This window comes from Pteropus alecto, unplaced genomic scaffold (genome assembly GCF_000325575.1).
Source record: "Pteropus alecto unplaced genomic scaffold, ASM32557v1 scaffold109, whole genome shotgun sequence".
Taxonomy (NCBI): Eukaryota; Metazoa; Chordata; class Mammalia; order Chiroptera; family Pteropodidae; genus Pteropus; species Pteropus alecto.
The window spans coordinates 642705-650361 of NW_006494608.1; the positions used below are offsets into that span (position 1 = coordinate 642705).

The window sequence follows — 7657 nt, forward strand, 5'->3', positions numbered from 1 at the left end:
AATTTCAGAATCAAGTTACATTTCTGGTTTCAGTGATTATGCATAAAAATACATTTTTTTGTATTTTTAAATACATTTTTTGTATTTTTTGTATAGACTGAAGCTCTATAATTTTTAGTGACTAACTATAAAGAAAATATTTACAAAAAAAAGTTTTAGTCAATGTCTATGTAGCTTATACATGCTGGTATCATTCAGAGTCCATTCTATGTGTGTTCTCGTTTTATAATAACAGTGTCGGCACTACCCACCTTGAGTGGCTAATTTAGGAGCATTCCATGCACAAGAGGAGTCAGCTTGTGGCCAAAATTAGAATGAGGCAACCTTCCCAACAGAGCATTCATATGTACATTTCTGCTCATGGCCTTGGATTTGTCTGCATTTGATAGATGAGTAAGGCCAACTCAGGCAAGTGGGAAGGTGGAGTAAGAATCCCAGAATATAGAAAAATATGTGGATATAGGAAGATCCAAATAGTATCCAATATAGAATAATGCTTTCCCCAGGTCAGTCCTGTCTTGTTATACCACACCCACACTCAGGGAAATTTTGACTAACCATTTGTTGACCATTTGTTAGTTATGTTAAAATTGGTTTACGTATGTCCCATTCATTAGTTACATTAAAATTGATTGCATACGTCTCTCTGATAATTGTTGCTGGGTCACAGCAGGAAAGAGGAAAGCATAACTAAAACAAAAATACAAAACAAAACAAAAAGTCAGTACTCTTGCAAAGATTAGGCTCTTTTTAAGTCCTGATTTGGCAGTGCCCTGGTGAACAGCTGGAGACGTGGTTTGCCTGGATATGGAAGTCTCTGGGTATACATGGACATAGTTCTCAGGAGTTTCATCAGGAAAAGGAGTTTCAACACAAGGAAGGGTTTCATCAAGTCAGGTCAGTACCTGAGGAGCCCTTGTTGATGATGATGACCTTTCCTCTAACTTGGTAGGTAAGTGGCTGTTTCCACTTCATGTGGAAGAAAAGGTTAGAAGAGATTTGATGTCTAATCTGGGTAGGTGTGCTTGGAGGAAGAAACCTGTCTCAATGCAGGCAGTATCACAAGTCCCTGAGCTTAGGGCCCAGTATCAAGCAAATGTAGAAACCATCGGTAGCAGAGGAAATTCTAGCTAGCTATGGGGCTAGAAGGTGCATCTCCTGTGATGTGGTGAGGTAACACCATCTGAGGATTTGCTAGTAGCATAGAAAATGCCAGTTTTATAACTGGTACACAACACCACGATTGTCCAAGAAAGGAGATAGTTGAAGGACCAAGAAAGAGGCAGACATAGCAACTAGGTTAAAGCGCTGGTGAAGACATTTGAAACTGACAAACAATCCAGGCAATGCTCCTAAAAAATGTAATGACCTGGAGTACCAAACCCAATCAGGATCTACTCTGCTTCTACATAGCCCTGGTGTCAATTTTGGTTCTGGAAATTCTCCTGGTATCTCCAGAAAGGAAGCCTTGTGCCCAGGTGATCACCTGCTAGAATGAAGGGCTCAGGCTATACTGGAATTCAGTCCAGGATAGCCCAGCCCGAATGAAGAAGTGGGTTGAAAGCATACCCACAGGGGCTTTAGAGAGATCAAAATCAAGGCTGCCACTCAGGTTGAGAACAGATCTTGCACTAGCATAGCTGTAGCAGTGCCAAGTGAGCACTATTACATAGTAGGAATAGACTGAATACAGCCTAGAGGAAGCCTTTGGCAAGGCAAATCCCAGGGAGCCACAACATATCTGAGCAGGGGAGGCAAAGTGGAGCCCAGTAGTCAACCCCAAACAATGGTGAAAATGAAGGAGTAAAACAAATATCCATTTTTGACAATGAAAAGTAAGGGTAATCTGCCATTTGACTTTTCCCTTATAACCATAGTGTAATGCAGGAGCCCCAGGCCTGGAACTGGCACCTGGGTTTAGATATTCCAGAAGAACCACCAGGAGGACCAGAGGGGTGAGAAATGCCATTTATTACTCACAAGTCAGGGAAGCTTTAGTAGTGGCTGGTCGAAACTGCAGGAAGAAAAACTGCTGACCAAGAGCAAGCAGATGGAGGGGTTATCTCATTAGGGGAGCAGCCGCCTTCTCCGATGAATGGGAACAAGATATGCTACTTGGCTACCGGAGCAGATAACATCCATTGGAGCAGCAGAAAACATCCTTGGGAGTAGGCACTACTGAAAGCTCTTTGTGTACTGCCTTCCTTGGCTGTTGGAGGGGCAACTATCAGTCTTTTGAGTATGTGGAGGCGCTATGTTCTGAGTTAACCCTACACATAGTTATACCTCAGTGGGGATAGTAGAATCACCCAAAGGTAGTTCGGAAATTTTAGGTTATTTTCCTTTTGCCACAGTGATTGGAAACACTATGGACATTCAGTGAGAAGGGTCAGGAATACAAGGAATACAAATAATTGTTCCACATCCTGTACAACTTCCAAATTATCTCTCTAGATATTTACATAGATGAAAAAAATCTACCTAGAGCTTCTTTTATATTAACAAAAAATATTTCTGTATAGTTTTACTATATCTTGAATTTTCCAATAATAACTGCAAATTGAGAGATTTTATTTGGTTTGATTAGAATGATTTTACAAGCTATTCACCACCTTATTCACTGACAGCAATGTTACTTGTGATATCACATTCACGATGATTCTACAAATGATTGCAAACATCTGCAGGCTTAATTATGTCTCATGGTGTAGTCATATCTGAGTCATTATAAATTAAAAGTAATTAAATTAAAAACAAACATATAATAGAGCAAATAAAGCCAAAAGGTAGTTCTGAGAAAAAAATTAATAAGTCAATAAACTCCTAGTAGGATTGATGAAAACTAGAAAAAACATTCAAATTGTCAATATCAGAAATGAAAAAGAAGACATCATTAGAAATCATGTAGGTATTAAGAAGGTAATAAGCGGCTATTATTTAGAACACTATATCATTAACTTGAAACTAAATTTTTTAAAAATCTCAAATTTCTAGAGAAACTCTAACATGAAGAAAAATAAGATACAAATAGTTCTATGTCTATTAAAAATGAATTTGAAATTAAAACCCTTCCCGCAATATGAAATAACCTACATTTTCCTCAAGGTCTTCCAGAGAATAGAAAATAGGAAACACATCCAGTTTCTGCAATGTACCCTTACTTTCTTGACTTCCACAACCCCCCCAAAATTTTCTTTTCTAAAAAGGAAAATTAAAAACTAAGCTCTCTCTTCAATTTAGGTAAAAGTTCTAAATAAAAAATTGAAGCATAATCAAGCTCTATATAAAAAGGGTAATATATCACAACCAACATGGACTATTCTGAGAATATGATGTTAAGTTAACATTTGATGATCAAGCAATGTAATGTAGTAATTAACAGAAAAAAGGAAGAACAATAATATGGTCATTTCAATAGAAGCAGAAAAAGCATGTGATAAAATTCCATATGTATTCATGATAATGATTTACAGTACACTAGGAATAAAAAAGTTCTTTGATAATGAGCATCTCAAAAAAAGCCCAAGTAGTGCAAACACAAACAAAAAAGAATCATCAAATTTAGAGGCGAAATATGGAAAGCTTTATCATTAGATTAGAAATGAGACCTGGATGCTTGCTGTTACTACTTACTATATAGGGCAGCATCACAAAACCAAATGCCTTCAGATTCATGGGAATAGGGAGGGGTAGGATCTATGGAATTTGAGAAAGAACCTTCTGCCAAAAGTCTTTCAAATTCAATTACAAAACAAAACCAAACAAAACCAAGACAAAGCTAAACAAAAATCACTGGGCAAACCAAACAAAATATCTGCAGGCCAGATTTAGTCCACAGTCTGCAAACTGGTGAACTTGGTTGAGGTTACTTTGGGCCTAACTGATAGGATTCCGAACTTCATGTCTTATGTGAAAACAGTAATCAAGTATATTACTACTGGAGGACACCTTGTGTTTTAATAGATGTCAAAGCCTTAAGCTAAATTTGGTGTTATTTGGAAGAGAGAGCTAAAAAGGCAAGTCACATAACAGCCAGAAAGAATAAACAATACTAGAGTATAACATGCAAAGGGAGGCTTAGACAGTGGGCCTTCAGGAATAGTGATATTACAGCAAAACCACTTATTTATGATTAGTCCAAGAAATCCCCAGGGTACCTCTGCCTGAATTTGTCATATTGTGCAAGTGTGAAAGAAAGACACAAAAATGCATTTGTGAGTTGACTGTTTTGTTAAACCTTTCCTATTCTTTGCCACTGGAAAACTTTGCATGTAATAACCACTGGTGAAGTCTTTGAATCTAATAGTATTCCTCCTGGTATCTGCTGTCTTAAATGCCCATAATGAATAAGAATGATCCTCTATGCCCCTGAACTGATGTCTTCAGCTAGCTCCTGGTCCCAGAGTTGCAAACAGAAGAACACAAAAGGAAGGCCATTTTCACTCAGGAAGGATTATTTCTTGGGTGGTTCATTTTGCACATGTGTTAAAAACCAGCTTGACCCAGAACTACCCTCCTCATTTCTGCATGGAGAGGTTCACTGAATCTTTGGTACAGTGACTTTCTGAATCTAAACTGACCTTGGCTTTAGCGTTTCCTTGGAAAACTTTCTGTCAGCTTTGCAAAAATGGATGAGTACATTGCCTGCTTCCTAGAATGAAATGGAGATTGTAGCAGATGGCCAAAATTCTAAACTCAATCCCCTTCTGGTGCCTTTGCCACTTGGTGTGGGTTTCCCATATCAGTCAGTTAGACAGCTCCAAGACCTCAAAGGAAATCTTGCTCCAGAAGTAAGAGCTGCCTCAGTGTAGCTTGATAGAATTGACTACTCATGCAGGGCTCAGTCCGGGCTGTCACCCACACGCCCACTGCCATACCTGGCACCTAAATGTGCCTGTTTCCAGAAATACCAATGTTTGGGGTTTCTTGACTGTGTTTGTATTTATGATCACAACTCATATTTTAGGTGACATGACTAGGATTCTTTAAGGTGTCTTCACGCTTTCTTGTCCTTCAGATTACTAAGAACACTGTCTATCACTAAGAGCCTAGGCAAGTGAAACCAGGGACAAAGGGGGAGAATGAAATGCTATTTCCTACAAACTCCAGCTTACCTTAAGACTCTGTCCTTAGAAACCACTCCAATTATCTCCAATTCATTAGGTTGCCTTTTGCTTTTTCCTGAAAAAAAGAGATACAGAAGAAAATACCTTTTATTAGAAGTTGTTTCAAGAATAATGCCTGGAAGCACTACTTTGGTTAGAGATTGTGACACAAAAGTTGGTTTTAAGAAACTTATCACATTCATTATTTAAATTATTGAGTTGTAGAAACTTTACTTAGTCATCGGAGTTCTAATGCATATTCTATTTAATGAAATATGGCTCAAAACTGCAGCTGGCCTGTTGCTGTTTGCTATGAATAGTGTCATTTGTATCAGACCACACTTATTGAAATGCACCTTCAAATATAGTTATGGTTAACATGATCTATTGAACTTCCGTTGACAAAATTTTAATTTCTTTTTTTTTCTATGGGTCTCTGTTTGTTTATTCATGTTTTTTTTTAGATTCCACGTGTAGGTGAAATTATACAATATTTGTCTTTGTATGAATTATTTCACTCAGCATAATACTCTCTAGGTCCATCTGTGTTGTTGTAAATTGCAAGATTTCATTCTTTTTTATTGTTGAGTAATATTTATATGTTTTTGGATATTAACCCATTATTGAATATGTCATTTTTGAATCTATTCTCCCATTCAGTAGGTTGTCTTTTATTTTGTTGATGGTTCCCTTTGCTTTACAAAACTTTAGTTTGATGTAATCCTATTTGTTTATTCTTGCTTTTGTTGCCTTTGCCCAAGGAGACATATATAAGAAGATATTGCTAAGACCAGGTCAAAGAGTTTACTGTCTATGTTTTTTTCCAGGAGTTATATGGTTTTAGGTCTTACATTTAAGTCTTTAATCCATTTTGAGTTTGTTCTTGTATATGGTATAAAAAAGTGGTCCAGTTTTATTTTTATTTTTGCATATATCTGTCCAGTTTTCCCAACATCACTTAGTGAAGAAACTTTTTTTCTCCATTGTATATTCTTGCTTCTTGTGTCCTATTAATTGACCATATAAGAATGGGTTTATTTCTAGGCCCTCTATTCTAATCTATTGATCTATGTGTCTGTTTTGCACCAGTACCACACTGTTTTGATTAATATAGCTTTATAGTGTAGTTTGAAATCAGGGAGTATGATACCTCCCAGTTTGTTCTTTCTCAAGATCACCGTGGCTTTTGGATCTTTTGTGGTTCCATATAAATTTTAGGGTTAGTTCTAGTTCTAAGAAGAATGTCATTGATGTTTTAATAGGGATTGCATTGAATCTGTATACTGTTTTAACAATATTAATCCTTCTAATACATGAGCATGAATATCCTTCCATTTATTTGTGTCCTATACAATTTCTTTCTTCAATGTCTTACAGTGTTCAAAGTACAGGTCTTTCATCTCTTTGGTTAAATTTATTTGAGTATTTAATGCTTTTTGATGCAATTGTTAATGAGATTATTTTCTTAATTTCTCCTGTTCATTCATTATTACTATATAGAAATGCAATAGATTTCTGTATATTAACTTTATATCCTTCAACTTTACTAAATTCATTTATTAGTTCTAATAGTTTTTGGATGGAGTCTTCATGGTTTTCTCTATATAGTATAATGTCACTTGCAAATAGTGACAATTTTACTTCTTTCTTTCCAATTCAGATGGCTTTTATTTCTTTATCTTACCCGATTGCGGTGATTAGAAGATCTATTACTATGTTGAATAAAAGTGATGAGAGTGGACATCTTGTTTTGTGACAAAATTTAAATTTCTTACATGAGGGCAAATATAAGTTCAGATTAGGGAGAGAAGAGATAAATCTGAACTTGGGGAAATTATATTTGCTACACTGGAATCTCATGGACAGCAACCCTAATTTACTTGTTAATTAACATATCCTGTGCCTAAATGGAGCATAATTTGCAGGTACTTCATAAATGGCTGCTGAATAAAGGTCCCCTTTGGAATTAAGATATCTCATTGAGTACTTTGGGGGCATAGAGGTGTTCCAAAATATGAGCCAAGTAATTATGGGTCACATTTTTAAAATTCAGATATATCAAGTACTTTATTAAATAGAAATATGGCAACTTGAAAAACACCACTGATTTTTAAATCTATACTATTTCCATGGGGAAAAAAATAAAACAGTCCAATGTCCTATATTCAGTGTGAACAACTAAAAAGGAACTTCAGTAGTGAAAACAACCATAGTGCCTTCTAAGAGCAAGACAGATATATTGGTAATACTGGTGATGTTAGAAGAATGGCAAATACATTTTAAGCAACAGATGTTTATCACAGCTCCATTTAGTGAATAATTATTTTTCAATGGAAAAAATGTTCATCAACATAGCGCCACTTTGGGAAAACTCCCTTCTACATTTTTTTGTCCATGTGATTAAGGTAGGGCTGGTCCTAGCCCCAATCACACAGGTCTTGAAAACTAGAGTCAATCCAAAGACTTTTGCTGATGCCATCAGAATAGGGATACATTTGTTGTGCTGGAGTTGTGAAGGTAGTAGAATGAACACTTGAGTTACTTGTGTACAT

At 36.3% G+C, this 7657-nt stretch overlaps 1 pseudogene; it reads right to left on the reverse strand.

The window, feature by feature from the left end:
* Positions 1–7657, reverse strand: part of LOC102892895 — a 10625-nt pseudogene extending 2968 nt beyond the window's left edge.